Source organism: Chiloscyllium plagiosum, unplaced genomic scaffold, assembly GCF_037043375.1.
Source record: "Chiloscyllium plagiosum isolate Xiang-an unplaced genomic scaffold, Cpla_swu_hap1 HiC_scaffold_13, whole genome shotgun sequence".
NCBI lineage: Eukaryota > Metazoa > Chordata > Chondrichthyes > Orectolobiformes > Hemiscylliidae > Chiloscyllium > Chiloscyllium plagiosum.
The window spans coordinates 17,635,308-17,654,768 of NW_028270151.1; the positions used below are offsets into that span (position 1 = coordinate 17,635,308).

General features: G+C 41.9%; 1 long non-coding RNA gene across 1 annotated transcript in view; it reads right to left on the reverse strand.

Moving 5' to 3' along the window:
• Positions 1-1,372: 1,372 nt before the first annotated feature.
• LOC148148255 (uncharacterized) overlaps positions 1,373-19,461 on the reverse strand; it is a 55,354-nt gene continuing 37,265 nt past the window's right edge. Inside the window, exons 2-4 of the long non-coding RNA XR_015759005.1 lie at positions 18,353-18,445; positions 5,791-5,911; positions 1,373-1,701 (exon numbers count right to left, since the gene is read on the reverse strand). This is a non-coding gene — a long non-coding RNA (uncharacterized LOC148148255). The remainder of the gene's footprint in view (positions 1,702-5,790; positions 5,912-18,352; positions 18,446-19,461) is intronic.

Genomic DNA, 19,461 nt, shown 5'->3' on the forward strand with positions numbered 1-19,461 from the left:
AGTAAATCATTTACTGACTTCCCACAGCCTCTCCACCATCTGTAAGACACCAGTCAGGAGTGCGATGGAATACTGCCAACTTGCCTGGATGAGTGTAGTTCCAACAACACTCAAAAAAAACTTGACATAATCAAGGACAAAGCAGCTCACTTGATTGGCACCATATTCCCAAACATACATTCCATCCACCACCATTGCTCAGTTGCAGTGTGTACAATCTGCAAAATGAATTACAGAAATTCACCAAGGCTCCTTTGACAGCACCTTCCAAATCCATGATCATTTCCATCATAGGAACTTCCACATGCATAGGAACACCACCCCCTGCAAGTTCCCCTCCAAGCCTCTCACCATCCTGACTTGGGAATATATCGCAGTTAGATTTTTTTTAGATTTTTTTTTTCAAAGTTGCTGGGTTGAAATTCTAGAATTCCCTCCCAAAGGGCATTGGAGGTCTACCTGCCACACATGGACTGCAGCAGTTCAAGAAGACAGCTCACCACCACCTTCTCAAATGCAACTAGGGACAGACAATAAAATGCTACATCTTAAAAAGATCCATGGATAGTGTAGGAAATGATGTAAAAGATCAGGTGTGATGGGGGAGACAGTAAAGGACTCACACAGAATAACTACTGTTTGTAACGAGGCCATTCAGCCCATGGTGTCATTATAAATGGTGCTGATGTACTGGTGATGTCATTAGATAACTAATCCAGAGTCCCAGGCCAATGGTCTGGTTTTCACATCTCACCATGGCAGAAGGTGAAATTTAAATTCTGTAAAAATCTGGAATTAAAAGTCAACCTCATGATGACTATGTCAACAGGCCTAAAAGCTGTTTCAGAGAGGAAATCTATTGTCTGTGCACGATTCTTACATGTGACTCTAGAACCACAACAAAGTGGTTGATTCTTAACTGCCCTCTGATATGGGCAGCAGAGTTAAGGTTTTGGGCATAAAACCTTCATCAGGCTTATGCCCGAAGCATCGACTCTCCTGCCCCTCGGATGCCGCCTGACCTGCTGTGCTTTTCCAGTGCCATACTTTTCGACTCTGACTCTCCAGCATCTGCAGTCCTCAATCTCTCCTCCTGCCCTCTGAAATGGACAAGAAAGCCAATAATTACCAGGGCAGATGGGATGGGCAACAAATGCTGTCCTTGCCAGCAAGAATTTTTTTTTAAATTGTGAGCTGAATGGCCTACCCTTTTCCTCTAATGATGTTCACACGTGACCTTCTATATCAGACCACAAAAGTGTTACATATCGCACATGAAATGATCAGCAGGACATAGCCATCAGAACTCAACCTGATGCAGAAACGTCATTGAAAATTTCAATATATCTCTGTTTAGAATCCCGTAAAAGAAGGGGAGATAAGAATTTGACTGTTTCTGGTAAAAAAAAGATGCTGTTCCAAAATTATTTGATTAGCTCAAAGTTGGCATTTATTTATTTTGTTTGTTTTGTGTGTGAAAAACATTTTGAGCTCTCTGCGCTGGGAGTGTAGAATGGGATTCACATTCCTGCACATTGTTTTGTCACATGAATCGTGCCCAGCACCTCGAGAACCTTTTCTAATTATAGTTCAGCCATTGCTTACTGTAAAACAGCCAGCTGCTCAGTTGGAGTCTTAGAGGGCAGCAATTACCGTCTGTTCCACAAACTGTCTCCTCGCATGATAGCTGCTTCATGAATCCTGAAAGAAAAACAGAAGCAGGGCGATGGTTTTTAATTTAGAAAATTGGAATTTTTAATTCTGTGGTGATGAATGTGCCGAACTATAAGAGAATAAGAAATCGGAACAGGAGCAGGCCATTAGGCCCCTCGAGCCCTGCTCCACCATCCATTGTTATCAGCGTCCCACACGGATGAGGATGGCTGTGTTGCACTCTTAGGGTGAGTCCGTAGGTGGCTGTATAGACCGATATGGCTACTGCAGGCTCTGTTACATTTGGGGTAGGTGGTTTTTCACTGAAAGGTATGGGTGGGGCAATGGTGTGGCTCCACCATCCAATAAGATCATGGCTGATCCAACATTCCTCATGTCCACTTTCCTGCCCTTTTCCCTCTAATCCTTGATTTCTCTCCTGATGAAGCATCTATCTAACTCAACCTTTATTACATCCCTCTAACACCATTGTCCCTACTTTGAATCTCTAAGATGGACTTATAATGTTCTGGCAATCTCTCCAGGACAGTGGATTCATATGCAATATGTACGATTTTGTAGATGTTACTGTTGTGGGTAAGGCTATCCTTTAGTGCCTCGGTTTTGAATTGAGAACTTCTGCACTCTGTGTGGTTTAGGGATAGCTATAGTGATGCTAGAGAGGGAATGCAAGGATTTTGACCTCCTGACAGTGAAGGACTGAAGTATAATGAGAAAATATATGTTGACATGATGATGAATAAGATGGTGTAACACTGACATCATCACTCACATGCTCTTGAGACTCTGAGAACAGAGGGTAGAATCACCTAAGCTAGAGAGCTGGATTACAAAGATAATTATGTTGTACTATAGAGTATTCATAAAGGTTTATTGGAATTTCCAAAAGTCAGGTAGTATCATTCTAGGTAAGGTAGAGATCTACACTCAGAGTAGAGACTCGAACCTCACGTCAGCCCAACCCATGAGGATTGAACAGCTACAGCTTATGTCAGTAAAGGCAGAACTAATCAGAAACGGCAGTACAATTCCAAGCCAGGATGTTGTGTGATTTGGAGAAAAACTTATAAGCCACGGTGTTCTCATGCATCTGTTAACAGACCCTACCCTTGTTTATTTAGGTGGTTGAGTTTGTGGGTCTGGAGGGTACTGTTGGGGGTGTGTTTTACTGTAGAGTCGACAGAACACATTGCTGCCTCTATGTGTCAGTGGTGGAGGGCACGGCTATTTAAGGTGGTGGATATGGTGCCAGTCAAGCTGATGGCTTTGTCTTAGATAATGTCTGGCCTCCTGAGTGTTGTTGGAACTGCACTCAGCAATGCAAGTGTGGTGCATTCCATCACAAGCAGGACCAGCATACCCCATAATTTTTCTTTCTTCCCAAGGTTTGGGTAAAGATTTGTAGCTTGGGTGCCAGTTGTCATAGTTGTGGGTGTGTTTGTCGAACTGAGAAGTTGATTTGCAGATGTTTCATTCCCTGTCCAGGTGACATCTTCAGTTCTTGAGCCTCCTCGAAGCGCTGCAGTACTGTGTCTTCTAGAATTTATTTGGTTCCGTTCCTGCTATTTCCGGTTGCCAGTTCCAGTTGTTCGGTGTAGTGGCCGGTATATTGGGTCCAGGTCTACATGTTTGTTGATGGAGTCGCATTTGAGTGCCATGTTTCTAGAAATTCTCTGACTGTCCTCTGTTTAGCTTATCCTATGGTGGTTGCATTATCCCAAACAAATTTGTGGACCTTGTCATCTGTATTTGTGGCTACTAGGAACAGCTGGTCGTGGCATTTAGTGGCTAGTTGGTGTTTGTGGATGCGGAATGCCAGTTGTCTGCCAGTTTGCCCTATATAGTGTTTCATGCAGTCTTTATATTGGTCTTGCACATGACGGGTAGAGGGTCTTTGATCCTGGTGAGTTGTTGTCTGAGCGTGACTGCTGGTTTATGGGCTGTCATGAATCCCAGCGGTTGGAGAGGTCTGGCTGTCAGTTCTGAGACATTTTTTATGTAAGGTAGCGTGGCGAGTGAGTTAGGTTGTGGCATGCTCTCATCGCATTGTCTGTCTGTTAGGCATCTGCAGATGAAGTTGGGGGGTGTCCATTCTTGGCAAAGACTCTGTAGAGGTGTTCTTCTTCCCTTTGCAGGTCGGGAGTGCTGCAGTGTGTTATAGCCCTTTTGAACAGGGTCCTAACGCAGCCTCTCTTGTGTGTGTTTGGGTGGTTGCTGTTGTTATTCAGAACATGGTAGGTGTGTGTGGCTTCCCTGTACACGTTTGTGGTGCATTCACTGTCCTGTGTTCTTTGTACCGTCACATCTAGGAATGGGAGTTGATAGTTGGTTTCCTCCTCTCTCATAAATCTGATCCCTGCGAGCACGGTGTTGATAATCAGGTGTGTATTCTCGATTTCTGGTCTCTTAATAATAACTAAAGTGTCATCCACGTTTCTGATCCAGAGTTTGGGTCGGATTTGTGGGAGGGCTGTTTGTTCCAGTGTTTGCATCACTGCTTCTGCCATGAGCCCAGAGATGGGTGAGCCCATAGGCGTTCCACTGATCTGTTCATATATTTGATTGTCGAATGTGAAGTGCTTCGTGAAGCACAGTTCTAGTAGTTTGAGAATGCAGTCTTTGTTGAAGGGTTTCCCGTTGTGTCACCTATTCTGTTTGTCCAAGAGGTTAGCTATTGTCTCTTTGGCTAGAGTTTTGTCAATTGAAATGAACAGTGCCGTTACATCAAATGAGACCATTGCTTCGTCCTTGTACATATTTATGTTCTTGATGTTGTCTAGGAATTCCTGTGATGATTGTATGGAGTGTTTGGATCTGCTGATAAGATGTTTTAGTTTTTGTTGACGTTCTTCTGCCAGTTTCTGCGATGGAGGTCCTGGGAGTCCACAATGGGTCTAAGTGTATCTGACTTGTGTACCTTGGGAAATCCATAAAATCTTGAGGTGTTATTGCTTTCTGGTTTCATCCTGTGTAGGTCAGTCCTGGTTATTAATCCATTTTTTGTAGGTTCCATAGTGTGTTGTTTATCCTATTGGTTAGCTGTGGCATGGGGATCACCCTCCCTCTGTAGGTAAATGTTGGTATCTACAAGTAGTGTCTCTGCTTTCTGAATATATTCATTCTTTGTCCATTATGACTGTCATTTAGCCTTTATCAGCTGGTACCATGATTATATTCTTGACATTGTTGAGTGTTTTTAGTGATTCTCTTTCTTTAGTTTTGAGGTTGTTTGTTTGTCTTTTCTTTGTAGTGAGGGTACAGTGGTTTGGTTGACTGCTTGCTGTGTCTCTTTGGTTAGTCCGTTAGTTCTGAGTGTATACTCTAGTGCAGCTAGAAAGTCTGTTGTTTTTGCATCCCTGTGGTTGTGGTTGAGACCCTTGGCTAGTACAGCTTTTTCTGTTTCTGTAGGCTGTCTGTAGGAGAGGTTTCTAACCCAAGTGTCTGCCATGTTGTCTTCTCTGCTGTTGGTTAGCTTAGTGATTTTGCCTTGTAGTGCCATTCTCTTTCTGTATGTGGATCTGTTCTGTCCTATGGTGACGGCCTGTTCAATTATCGCAGTCCACTTCTGATTGGCTGTTTTTGGAATTAACAATTTTTGACATGCAATTTCTTGTCTGTAACTGTGTAGTCTGTTGTGTGCGGCCGTAATCATAACCTGGATCATCCTGAGACCATTTCGACGACTGTTTCTCTGGCTTGTGGGTTTGTTTTGCGTGGAGCTCTGAGCCGCACAGTTTAGAAGGAACATTATCCCCCAGACTTGTGCCTTGTAAATAATGGACAAGGTTTGGTGAGTTCTGGAGGGCTGTTACTCACCAAATAATTCTTAGCCTCTGTCTAACTAATAAAGTCAGTGTATCTACATGGTGAGTCCAATTAGGTTCCTGGTTAACGGTATCCCCAGGCTGTTGGTTGCAGAGTTTCAGTGACAGTAATGCCATTGAATGTCAAAGGCAGGTCGGTAGGTTCTGTTTTGTCAGGGATGGTCATCACCTGGGACTGGTGTGATGGGGATGTTACTTCAAAGGAAAAGACCCATTTATTTCCCAATTCTATCCCAGAGTCAGGACAGTCAGAGTATGATTGACTAAGCACCTCTGTTACTCACACACTCACCTGCCTTACCCTTGTCCCCACTCACAACACAGCATGAGATCTCCTGGGACAGCTAAAAGAAGCCAGGAAATCAAATTCCATAAAATTTCTTTATAACAACCTCAGGCACTCGCAGTCAGACCTGGCGATTACAAAGACGAAGTGTTACCAACAGTTAGTACAACAGATTGTGCCCTGCGATGGTGTTTGGAGCTAAGCAACATGGGGTCTCCCCTCAGCCACTCTGATTCCCATGTCGAGCTTTCTCGATGTCCAGCTTATTTTGCATGTTTGGCAAAATAGGAATTTAAATATTGATGAGGCAAGCTGTGACATGAATAAAGTGTTTAATAAGCTACAATCCCCTAATTGGCAACTCACCAAGTGAGAAACACATCTTGCTGCTTAGCAATTACATATAAGATTCAACTGGTTGGTCCCAGTTCTGAGAAAAAAAATCACTGGACACTCAGCGAGTCATCGAGTCATAGATTCACATAGCAAGGAAACAGACCCTTCGCCCCAATCAGTCCATGCCAACCATAATCCTAAACTAGACTAGTCCCACCTGCCTGTGTTTGGTCAACATCCTTCCAAACACTTATTCATTTATTTATCTAAATGTCTTTTAAACATTGTAACTGTACCTACATCCACCACTTCCCCTGGAAGTTCATTCCATGCATGAAGCACTCCCTGTGTAAAAGAATTGCCCTTCATGTCTTTTAAATATCTTTCCCCTCTCACCTTAAAAATATGCCCCTAAGTTTTGAAATCTCCCATCCTCGGGGAAAAAAAGCCGAGACAAGGACTGCAGATATATGGAAACACCACCTCCATAGCAAATCCCCCTCCAACCATTCATCATCCATCTTGGAAATACCTCATCATTCCTTCAAAATCATTGGGTTAAAATCCTCCAACTCCCATCTAACAGTGTTGTGGGTTTATGGTCTACAGCAAGGGCATTTACCCGAATTATACCCCTCATTATTTTACAAACCTCTATAAGGTCATATCTCAACATCCTAAGCTCCAGTGAAAAAAGTCCCAACCTTATAACCCAATCCTTCCATACTAGGCAACATCCTTTTAAATCTGTTCTGAACCTTCTCCAGATTAATGGTATCCCCCCTACAACAGGGAAACCAGAACTGCACACAGTATTCCGGAAAAGGCCTCACTAACATCCTGTATAACCTCAACATAATGTCCCAACTCCAATACTAAAAGTCTGTGCAATGGAGGCAAGCTTGCTAAATGCCTCCTTAACCATGCTATCTATATATGATGCAAACTTCAAAGAATTATGTACCTGAACCCCTAGGTCTCTCTGTTCTACATGGGAGACTGGTTAACAAGGTTAGATCTCATGGAATACAGGGAGAACTAGCCATTTGGATGCAGAACTGGCTCGAAGGGAGAAGGCAGAGGGTGGTGGTGGAGGGTTGCTTTTCAGACTGGAGGCCTGTGACCAGTGGTGTGCCACAAGGATCGGTGCTGGTCCACTGCTTTTTGTCATTTATATAAATGATTTGGATGTGAGCATAGGAGGTATGGTTGGTAAGTTTGCAGATGACACCAAAATTGGAGGTGTAGTGGACAGTGAAGAAGGTTACCTCAGAGTACAACAGGATCTTGATCAGATGGGCCAATGGGCTGAGAAGTGGCAGATGGAGTTTAATTTAGATAAATGTGAGGAGTTGCATTTTGGAAAAGCAAATCTGAGCAGGACTTATATACTTAATGGTAAGGTTGTGGGGAGTGTTGCTGAACAAAGAGACCTTCAAGCGGAGGTCCATAGCTCCTTGAAAGTAGAGTCGCAGGTAGATAGGATAGTGAATAAGGCTTTTGGTATGCTTTCCTTTATTGGTCAGAGGATTGAATATAGGAGTTGGGAGGTCATGTTGTGGCTGTACAGGACATGGGTTAGGCCCACTTTTGGAATCCTGTGTGCAATTCTGGTCTCCTTCCTATTGGAAGGGTGCTGTGGAAACTTGAATCTTGGTGTCATCCACAAAGGTACTAATGATCTTCAACAGCCACCATCCTGAGAGACAAGGACTGCAGATATATGGAAACACCACCTCCATAGCAGATCCCCCTCCAACCATTCATCATCCATCTTGGAAATACCTCATCATTCCTTCAAAATCATTGGGTTCAAATCCTCCAACTCCCATCTAACAGTGTTGTGGGTTTATGGTCTACAGCAAGTGGACCACATTTTCAAGGGCAACTAGGAATGAGCTATAAAAGTTAATGACACTCACATTTCATAAAAGAATAAAGAAGTAAATTGGATCAAGCAGCTGAATGACCTAATTCTACTCTTCATTTATACTTTTCTCTGAAAGAACTGAAAAGAACTGATCTTTTCTCATCCCAAACTTTGTATATTCTGATGGGAAGGCACAGAGAGGAGAAATAAATTCATTAATCTGCAACTTTCCTGACACAATGTGGAAATTGAAACTTTCCCAGTTATGTAGGAGCATAGTGTCATGAAAAAGGTTTTATATTTAAAAAGTGACATCTTAATGCAGACAATGCATTAAAAGTGAGGAGAGAGTCTAATCTCACATCTTTAATTCATTGTCTGAGCTGAGATGTCACCCTTTTTTTACAAAACCTTAAGTTGTCTCGGAAATGTGACTTGAAAGAAGTTCTGGGATTGACATATTAATTAATTGAAACCTGCAATCCATTCTGAAAGATGAAAGACTTAACAGCAATCTAGGTTTGTTCAACATATCACATCAGTTGTAGGGTCTGTTTCCATGCTGTATGGCTCTATGATTCTATAACCCATATTAGAATATCAGATCTGATGTTCTCACCAATGTAGTGAGAACTTTTCCATCCAGCTCTTTGATTGGGTCTGTCCATGCGTCTGTGAAATATAAACTGTCCTCAGGAAATACTTACTTGCATAGGAAGCAGTTTATAGGAAGTTCTACAGCATGTGAACTAAAGCATGTGGACCACCACCATCTTCTCAAGGGCAACCAGGAATGGGCAATAAATGTTGGCCTGCCAGTGACACCCATGATCTATGAATGAATATAGAAAAATGTTGCATTGACAGCTGTATTCTGTGACATGTGTATCTCCATGACTAAGTAAAAAATATTTCAGTATTGAAGAGAGAGAGAAAGAGAGAGAGAGATCCTCACCCCAGAATATGGATGCCCTTGGGATGCTAATAACTAAGATTAGCATCAGTGTAGCAAAAATCAGAGAAACCTCAGTGATTATGGGTGCAGAAATGCAGGGTCTGGATGCCCAAGACATTGTAGATCCATGGAGGATGCAGTACCTCGAAGCAGAGTAATAACACTGTACATTTAAGGTGTGCTGGTAAAAGTAGTCTCTTAAACATAGTGGCAGTGAGCAAGATTGCACATCTGTTGAACTAAAGTCTGATCTGAGTCCATGAAATTCAAGATGGAAAAGGAGTGCTCCAAATGGACAGGATAGAAGTGCAGAACACTTTGAAAACAAATGAGTGTGCTGTGACGATTCCTAATAATGAATAGAGTTGGTCCGAAAACTTCAAAAAGAGAGGAAAAATATTTACAGAACTTACCCAGGTCAATGTAGGCCAGTAATTGATTGGAATGGAATTTCCTCTTTATTATGTCAGTTTGAAAACACTGAGGGTTAAAATGAGGGCAGAAGTGGGTGCACCGGAAACAGCAGTTCTAGCGATAGAGAATTACATCAGATTTGCATGCAAAGGAACAAGAGAATTAGGTCAGTGCATTTCTTAACAGCGCTGAACTTATAGTCGATGATGTCCTCTTGAGGTAGGGTGAACAATAAAGTAATACTGATTCAAATCAAGGTACTCAGCAGATACATTAGCCCAAAGAGGAATGTGGTCATGAGAAGAGTGAGATTTATTCCATGGTCCCAATCACAAAAGGAACTGATTGAACCACATTAAACAGATTTTTATAGATTAGCAAGGTGCTGTGGATGCAGAGTGCTAATTTGAGTGTTATGAAGATGTGGGCATACTGTATCTTTAAGACTATAAAAGCTAGCAGTGACAGCACCAAGTGTTCTCAATAAGACACAATGTAACATGTGCTCCAGCTACTGGGGTAGCTAGTTGCCTGGAAGTGACAAAACAGATTCGAATCAGGCTAATCAGTTTAAATTATACCCCCAAAAATACCAAATTCCAATCAAGTTTGAATTGAGTACATTGACAATCTTCAAGGCCAATGACATAATCTGATGATTTGGGGCAGAAGACCAGGGAAAATTTAACAGTTGGGAGGAGAACTGCCACAAGACTGAGAGGTACCTGTCTAGAAAAGGAGTTTGCACAGAGAAAAACCTCAACACTGACCTGGGGAGCCAATCTACTGATGAAGATAAAGAAAAGATGCGACCGCTGGCTGGTTTTAAAATTTGAATTTTCTGTAAATCTTATTGGGAGTTTTATTGGACTAGTATTATAGAAGGGAAAGATAGGTTAGAGGAAGGAGTTGTAAATTGTTGTTAATTATTCTCTATTAGAAATAAAGTTGTTAATTTTTACTTTAAATAGTTCTTGGCCACTTGAATTTTTACAGATTACTGGAAGAGATAAATCCTTTCTGTGTTGCTGGTTTTATGTTAAGCAGGAGGGTTTAGCCCATAATAGTTTGGGAGCTTGGGTCCATGATTTGAATTGGTTTAGACAGATTTGAATAGATTTGGGGCTATGAAAAATCCCAGCAGATTTAAACACTTGCAGGTTAGTTTCCTAGATTTTTAAATAGAATGTAGATGAGGCAATTTGTTTAATTTCAGTGATTTGTGATTGGTTAAATTAAAAGTGAGAGAAATGGCTCTTAAAATCGCTAAAGTGGTTCTGGGATTTGAAGATGATTCTCAAATTTGCCAAATAAGTTTAGAAGGAAAGAGAAAGGCCATACTTTTAGAATTAGCAAATAAGTCCGATTTGAGTTTAACTAAAGTCAAAAGTAAAGCTGAAATTGTAAGGGAGTTACTCAAACACTTAGGTACGTCAGAGAAACAGACAAGTGCAGGGGAGGTAGAAAAACTTAAATTACAATTGAGGAAAATGGAGTTAGAAGATAAACAAAGAGAGAGAGAGAGAGAGGAAAAGGAGAGATAGAGAAGGTTCTTGGCTGAACAAAGAGAGAGAGAAGAAAGAAGTTGTGATGCGACCTAATCTGCAAAGTCAAGTTAACAGGATGGAGATTAAAAGAGAAGGTAATGATATATATAACTATGTCAAACCTCTGCCACACTTTGATGAGAAAGATGTTGAAACCTTCTTTATTTCATTTGAAAAATTGGCTAGGCAGGTGGAGTGGTCTGAGGATCTCAGAGTAATGCTAATTCAAACTAAACTGGTCGGCAGAGTATTTGCCGCACTGTCCGATGAGGGGTCAAGAGATTACGAAGAGGTTAAACAGGCTGTTTTAAGTGCTTATGAATCGGTACCAGATGCATATAGACAGCGGTTCAGAAACACAAAGAAGGAACCAGGTCAGATTTATGTTGAGTCCGAAAGAATTAAACATAGTCATTTTGATCGATGAGAGTGTGCTTTGAAAATAGATAGGACATTTGAGGCTCTAAGAGAGATTATTCTGTTGGAGAAGTTTAAAAACTCACTTCCAGAGATGGTAAGAATTCACATGGAGGAACAGAAAGGTCAGGCAGTGAGAAGGGCAACAGAATTAGCAGATGAGTACACGTCGGTGCATAAGACAAGCTTCCGGCCAGAATTTCTTCCTGTGAGGAATAGAAGTTGGGAGAAGGGGTGATCCTACACTATGAAACCATAAGTACAGAGCACTGATAAGAATTTACCACAGGATTAAAAAAAAATCCAAGAGGGTGGAAAGGAGGTGAAAGGCCTCAGGTGTTTCCACTGTGGTAAAGTGGGACACAGAAAATCACAGTGCAGGGCATCAAAGAAAGGCACTGTGGGAAAAGATGTGGTAAAAGAAGCAAAGCCAATGGCATTAGTGAAGGTAGTAAAGGAGACCCCAAGAAAAGCCGAGGAGCTGCAGTAGAGTGCACAGCCTGGGCAGGGGCTGGGTATGGTGTTAGTAACTGATCTCTACAAATAATTCACCTCTGTAGGTAAAGGCTACTCAGAAAGAATAGGGGATGAAGAACAAGAAGTTATGATTTTGAGAGATACAGGATCTAACCAGTCGCTGGTATTAAGGGATGCGAATATGCTCTCTTTCTGATCTGTTACCCAAGAGTGTGGTAATTTGTGGGATAGATGGACAGAAATTTAGTGTTCTCCTAAGTAAGATCACATTGAAGTACCATGTTAAGACTGGGCAAGTAACAGTGGGAGTGATTGACAGAGTGTCAGTTCTAGGAATTCAGTATGTTTTTGGGAATCATTTGGCAGGGTCCAAGGTGGAAGTGACACCCCTTGTTGTGGAGAAACCCAAGGAAGACCAAGAAACTGAGGAGTTAAAACAGAAATATCTTGGTATTTTCCCAGACTGTGTAATAACCAGATCCCACACTCATAAGTCATTGCACAAAACTAAGGAGAAGGAGTTGAGGTTCAGTTTGCAGATACCCTGTTTGATGTAATGGTGCAGGAAAAACCTGAACAGGCAGAGGGTCAGAGAGAAGTGTTTAGTCCTGAAAGGCTAAGAGACTTGCAACAGCAAGACAAGACAATAAAAGATATATATGTGGATGTGTGCTCTGAAAAGGAGGCAGAGAATATTCTGGAGGGTTATTATCTGAAACATAGAACCCTAAGGCAGAAATGGAATCCACGGCAGCTTAATGCAGAGGAGTAAGGGGCCAAAGTGCACCAGATTGTGTTGCCGGTAGCATACAGACAGGAAGTGTTACAAGTAGATAAGTCCCCTGGGCCTGGTGGCATTTATCCTAGGATTCTCTGGGAAGCAAGGGAGGAGATTGCAGAGCCATTGGTCTTGATTTTTATGTCCTCGTTGTCTACTGGAGTAGTGCCAGTAGACTGGAGGCTAGCAAATGTGGTTCCCTTGTTCAAGAAGGGGAGTAGGGATAACCCTAGTAACTATAGGCCGGTGAGTCTCACTTCTGTTGTGGGCAAAGTCTTAGAGAGAATTGTAAGGGATAGGAGTTATGAACATCTGGATAGGAATAATGTGATCAAGGATAGTCAGCATGGTTTTGTGAAGGGCAGGTCGTGCCTCACAAACCTTATTGAATTCTTTGAGAAGGTGACTAAGGAGGTGGACGAGGGGAAAGCGGTAGATGTGGTGTATATGGATTTTAATAAGGCGTTTGATAAGGTTCCCCATGGTAGGCTACTTCAAAAAATACGGAGGTATGGCATTGAGGGTGAGTTGGAGGTTTGGATTAGGAGTTGGCTGGCTGGAAGAAGACAGAGGGTAGTAGTTGATGGTAAAGGTTCATCTTGGAGTGCCGTCACTAGTGGTGTTCCGCAAGGATCTGTTTTGGGACCATTGCCGTTTGTCATTTTTATAAATGACCTGGAGGAGGGGCTAGAAGGTTGGGTGAGCAAGTTTGCGGATGATACGAAAGTCGGAGGAGTTGTTGACAGTGAGGAAGGATATGGCAGGTTACAGCGGGATATAGATAAGCTGCAGAGCTGGGCAGAAAGGTGGCAAATGGAGTTCAATGTAGCTAAGTGTGAGGTGATTCACTTTGGTAAGAGTAACAAAAAGATGGGGTACTGGGCTAATGGTCGGATACTTGGTAGTGTGGATGTGCAGAGGGATCTTGGTGTCCATGTACACAGATCTTTGAAAGTTGCCACCCAGGTAAATAGTGCGGTGAAGAAGGCAAATGGCGTACTTGTAGAGGAATTGAGTTCCGGAGTCCTGAAATCATGTTGCAGTTGTATAAGACTCTGGTGCGGCCGCACCTGGAGTATTGTGTGCAGTTTTGGTCGCCATACTATAGGAAGGATGTGGAGGCACTGGAACGTGTGCAGAGGAGGTTTACCAGGATGTTGCCTGGTATGGTAGGAAGATCGTATGAGGAAAGGCTGAGGCACCTGGGGTTGTTTTCATTGGAGAAAAGAAGGTTTAGGGGTGACTTGATAGAGCTGTACAAGATGATTAGGGGTTTAGATAGGGTTGACCGTGAGAACCTTTTTCCACGTATGGAGTCAGCTATTACGAGGGGGCATAGCTTTAAATTAAGGGGTGGTAGGTATAGGACAGATGTTAGGGGTAGGTTCTTTACTCAGCGAGTCATGAGTTCATGGAATGCCCTGCCAGTAGCAGTGGTGGACTCTCCCTCTTTATGGGCATTTAAGCGGGCATTGGATAGGCATATGGAGGATAGTGGGCTAGTGTAGGTTAGGTGGGCTTGGATCGGCGCAACATCGAGGGCCAAAAGGCCTGTACTGCGCTGTATTCTTCTATGTTCTATGTTCTAAGTAGCATATGGACTACCTGTAAGAGGTCACCTAGGGGTACGAAAGACTCAGGCTAAGGTACAAAAACATTTTTATTGGCCTGGAATGCACAAAGATGTGGTTAACTTTTGCCATATGTATCATACATGCCAAATGATAGGCAAGTCACAGGCGGTAATAAAACCAGCCCCTTTGTTGCCAATTCCTCCATTTGCATAGAACACAGAACATTACAGTGCAGTACAGGCCCTTCGGCCCTCGATGTTGCGCTGACCTGTCATATCAATCTGAAGCCCATCTAACCTACACTATTCCATGTACGTCCATATGCTTGTCTAATGACGACTTAAATGTGCTTAAAGTTGGCGAATCTACTACCATTGCAGGCAAAGCATTCCATACCCTTACTACTCTCTGAGTAAAGAAACTACCTCTGACATCTGTCCTATATCTATCACCCTTCAATTTAAAGCTATGCCCCCTCATACTCACCATCACCATCCTTGGAAAAAGGCTCTCCCTGTCCACCCTATCTAACCCTCTGATTATCTTATATGTCTCTATTAAGTCACCTCTCAACCTTCTTCTCTCCAACGAAAACAGTCTCAAGTCCCTCAGCCTTTCCTTGTAAGACCTTCCCTCCATACCAGGCAACATTCTAGTAAATCTCCTCTGCACCCTTTCCAAAGCTTTCACATCCTTCTTATAATGCGGTGACCAGAACTGTACACAATACTCCAAGTGCGGCCGCAGCAGACTTTTGTACAGCTGCAGCATAACCTCATGGTTCCGGAACTCAATCCCTCTATTAATAAAAACTAAAACATTGTAAGCCTGCTTAACAACCCTGTCAACCTCGGTGGTAACTTTCAAGGATCTGTGTACATGGACACCGAGATCTCTCTGCTCATCTACACTACCAAGAATCTTACCATTAGCCCAGTACTTGTCATTCCGATTACTCAGACCAAAGTGAATCATCTCACACTTGTTCACATTAAACTCCATTTGCCATCTCTCAGCCCAGCTCTGCAGTTTATCTATGTCTCTCTGTAACCTACAACAGCCTTCGTCACTATCCACAACTTCACCGACTTTAGTGTCATCTCCAAATTTACTAACCCACCCTTCTACGTCCTCATCCTGGTCATTTATAAAAATGATGAACAGCAGTGGACCCAACACCAACCCTTGTGCTACACCACTAGTAATTGGACTCCAGGATGAACATTTCCCATCAACCACCACCCTCTGTCTTCTTTCAGCAAGCTAATTACTGATCCAAACTGCTACGTCCCCCACAATCCCATTCCTCCGCATTTTGTACAATAGCCTACTGTGGGGAACCTTATCAAATGCCTTGCTGAAATCCATATACACCACATCAACCGGTTTACTCTCATCTACCTGTTTGGTCATCTTCTCAAAGAACCCTTCACAAAACCGTGCTGACTATCCCTAATGAAATTATTCTTTTGTAAATGATTATAAATCTTATCTCTTATAATCTTTTCCAACACTTTACCGACAACTGAAGTAAGGCTCACTGGTCTACAATTACCAGGGTTGTCTCTACTCCCCTTCTTGAACAGGGGAACCACATTTGCTATCCTCCAGTCTTCTGGAACTATTCCTGTAGACAATGACGATTTAAAGATCAATGCCAAAGGCTCGGCAATCTCCTCCCTGGTTTCCCAGAGGATCCTAGGATAAATCCCATCTGGCCCAGGGGACTTATCTATTTTCACCCTCTGCAAGATTTCTAATACCTCTTCCTTGTGAACCTCAACCCACCTAGTTTGAAGAACCTTTCACACGGGTTATGATTGATTGTGTAGGTCCCCTCCAGAGAACTAAAAGTGGGAACCAATACTTGTTATCCATAGTGGATTTGTCTACCAGATTTCTGGAGGCAATTCCATTACAGAGTATCAAGGCAAGAAAGGTGGTAGATGAGTTAGGAGATTTCTTCACACGGTATGGGCTACCTAGAGAGATTCAGTTGGACCAAGGGTCAAATTTTATGGCTAGGCTGTTTAAGGAGGTTATAGATAGCTTAGGTGTACAGCACTTTAAATCCAGTGCATGTCATCCTGAATCCCAGGGAGCTTTAGAAAGATGGCATCAGACCCTGAAGACCACGTTAAGAGTGTACTGTCAGGAATACCCGAATGATGAAGGTAAAAGTAGCCCATTTGTATTGTTTGCCATTAGAGATACCCCAAATGAATCTACTCAGTTTACTCCCTTTGAGTTAATATTCAGGCATGAAGTGAGAGGCACTTTGAAATTAATTAAAGAAAAATTGGCAGGACCGAAGTCAGAGATCTCACAATTAGATTATATATCGAAGGTGAGGGAGAGATTAAGTCATGTAGGTGAGTTAGCTAAACAGCACCTAAAGTGGGCACAGTATAGAATGAAATAGGTGGCAGATAAAAGCTCTGAGACTTGAACATTTTCCTGAGGGGATAACATGTTAGTACTGTTACCAACGATAGGAGATTCCTTCAAAGCTAGGTTTAGTGGTCCCTATCAAATTGAAAAAAGGTTGAGTCAGGTGAACTATCTAGTAAAGATGCTGGATAGAAAAGAAAGGTATTGAGTAAGTCATGTGAACATGTTGAAACTGTAGTATACTGGTGGGAAAGAACTGGAGAACCAGGTGTTAGCTACTGCCCTGCAGAGTGAGGAATGAAATCCGGATGATGTAGATTTTGATGTGCCTCAAAATAGATTAAAAAATGAAGAAGTCCTTGAGGAGTGGGATAGGTCTGTAAGCTATCCGTCTCAGGAGTGTTGAACACAATTGAAAGATTTGTTACTGCAGTATAAGGTCATATGTAAGAATGTCAGATGGGGAGGACTAATGCTATTGTACATGAAGTAGACGTAGGTAATACTGCTCTAATAAAACAACATCCATATTGGCTTAATCCTTTCAAAGTCAAACAGGCCCAGATGGAGGTGGAGACCATGTTCGACGAGGACATCATTGATCAAAATCGGACTCATATCCAATTCCAAGATTGGAGAACTGTATCGAGAAAATTGCACAAGCCAGTTACATCACCAAGTTGGACTTAATGCATGGTTACTGGCAAGTACCTTTATCAGAGTCAGTGAAAGAAATTTATGCATTTGTAACCCCAAATGGGCTACATCAGTTTAAAGTGATGCCCATTAGAATGAAGAACACACCCACCACATTCCAAAGACTCATGAACAGAGTTGAGGATGGGTTAACAAACTGTGCTGTCTATTGGTATGATATCTTTAGTATGTTCTGGAAAGATTACATGGTGTAGTTGGCAGAGTTCTTTGAATGACTACGAGAAGCAAACCTGGTGACAAACTTCAATAAAATGGAATTCACAAAAGCAGAGGTGACGTTTTTGGGGCGTAACATCGGTCGTGAAAGATTGATTCCATGGAACGCAAAGATGAAGGCTAACGAGAAATTTCCACAATCAACCTTAAAGCAAGAGATGCTTCGATTCTTAGGACTCAGCAGATTCTATCGGAAGCTTGTTCCAAACTTCAGCAGTTCGTGGCACCGTTAACTGATTTGCTGAAGAAGAACACAATGTTTCAGTGGACAGAACCATGCCAGGAGGCATTCAACCATTTGAAATCGATATTAACCATCAAACCAGTTTTAGCTACACCAAACTTTTCAAAACCTTTTAAAGTCACCAACGATGCTAGTGACATAGGAGTTGGAGCTGTATTCTTACAAGAAGACGTGGATAGGATTGAACTAGTTGGATATGTTTCGAAGAAGCTCAACATTTACCAAAGGAAATACTCCACAATTGAAAAGGAACTATTGAGCATTTTACTTACAACATTTTAATGTGCATGTCACAAACAATGTGTCGGAGATGGTTGTGTACACAGATCACAATCTGCTTACATTCTCGGAATGCTTTAAAGACAAGAAGATGAGACTATTTCGGTGGAGCCTTATGTTACCAACTTTTAATTTAAAAATTGTACATGCCGCAGGTTGGAAGAATGTAATCGCAGATGCATTAATGTAAATTTCACACACATAGAGGTATATGGGAAGAAGGTATGGTGAACTTATAGTTATCTGTATGTTAGGGTAATGTGCTTAAAAAGAAAAAGAATTGAAGTCATCTTTTCATTATGCTGGTTCATGTTTTAAGGGAAAGGTATTATGAAAATGTGGGTATACTGTACCTTAAAGAGAGTAAAATCTAGCAGTGACAACACCAAATGGTCTCAATAAAACACAATGTAACATGTGCTCCAGCTATTGGGGGAGGTAGTTGCCTGGAAATGACAAAACAGACAAAACATAGTTAATTATTCTCTGTTATACTTAAGAAATAAAGTTGTTAATTTTTACTTTAAATAGGTTTTGGCCATTTGAATTTTTATGGATTACTGGATGGGATAAATCTTTTCTGTGTTGCTGGTTTTAAATTAAGCAGGAGGGTTTACCCCATGTCGTAACATGAGCAAATAAGAGTTTAGAGTGTAGTATACACAGGGATGAAACTTCGATTGGTCCTGAATAGTAATCCACAAAGATTAAATACCTTTTCCCTTTGAAGTCAATTAAAACAATTATCAGCCTTCATCAGGCCTGTCTGGAGGTTTTAAACGCATTAATGGCTCTGTTGCCCATGTATGACATGTCAAGATAAAATGTGTTACTTCTGACAAAATTCCTCATCACTAATCAGAACATTGAGCCTTAGATCTATATTTTGTGATTCTTGATTATTCATTTTACCGCTGTTTTAGGTTTTCTTGCCTCATTGTCATCACTCTGTGGTCACACACCACTAGGTTTTCCACAGCTATTAAATGTTGTTCCTGTTCATGATACCTCTTCAGAACCTGACCTGCTGGACAATATCTGGACCACTCTTGCTGACATACAGCATTTCTTACGAATGGTGAAATAAGCTTTTAACCTAGCCAGACTCGTAGAAAGAGAGCTTTGGAAGAAGCGCCAAAAATAATTCTGGAGTAAGGAAGTTCAGCTGAAAGAGTTGTCCAATCTTTGTTAACTCCTCATCTGCTTTCTGTGCTGCACACATTGGCTGTTAGTGTATTGGAAACTTCAATAGTCAATGTCTTCACCTTTTCAATGAAGATTAAGTTTACTTTGTTAGCTTGATCTGTGGTTACCCTATTTAGTGTATTAGCTATAATCTGTGAGTTTGCCTGGGACATGGACTGTCTCATAGTCTCATCTCATCAGTCTGAGCCTGAATGGCTGTCTTCACAGTAGAAACTTTGCTATTTCCTTTGACGCAAGTAATGTGACTCATGCAATA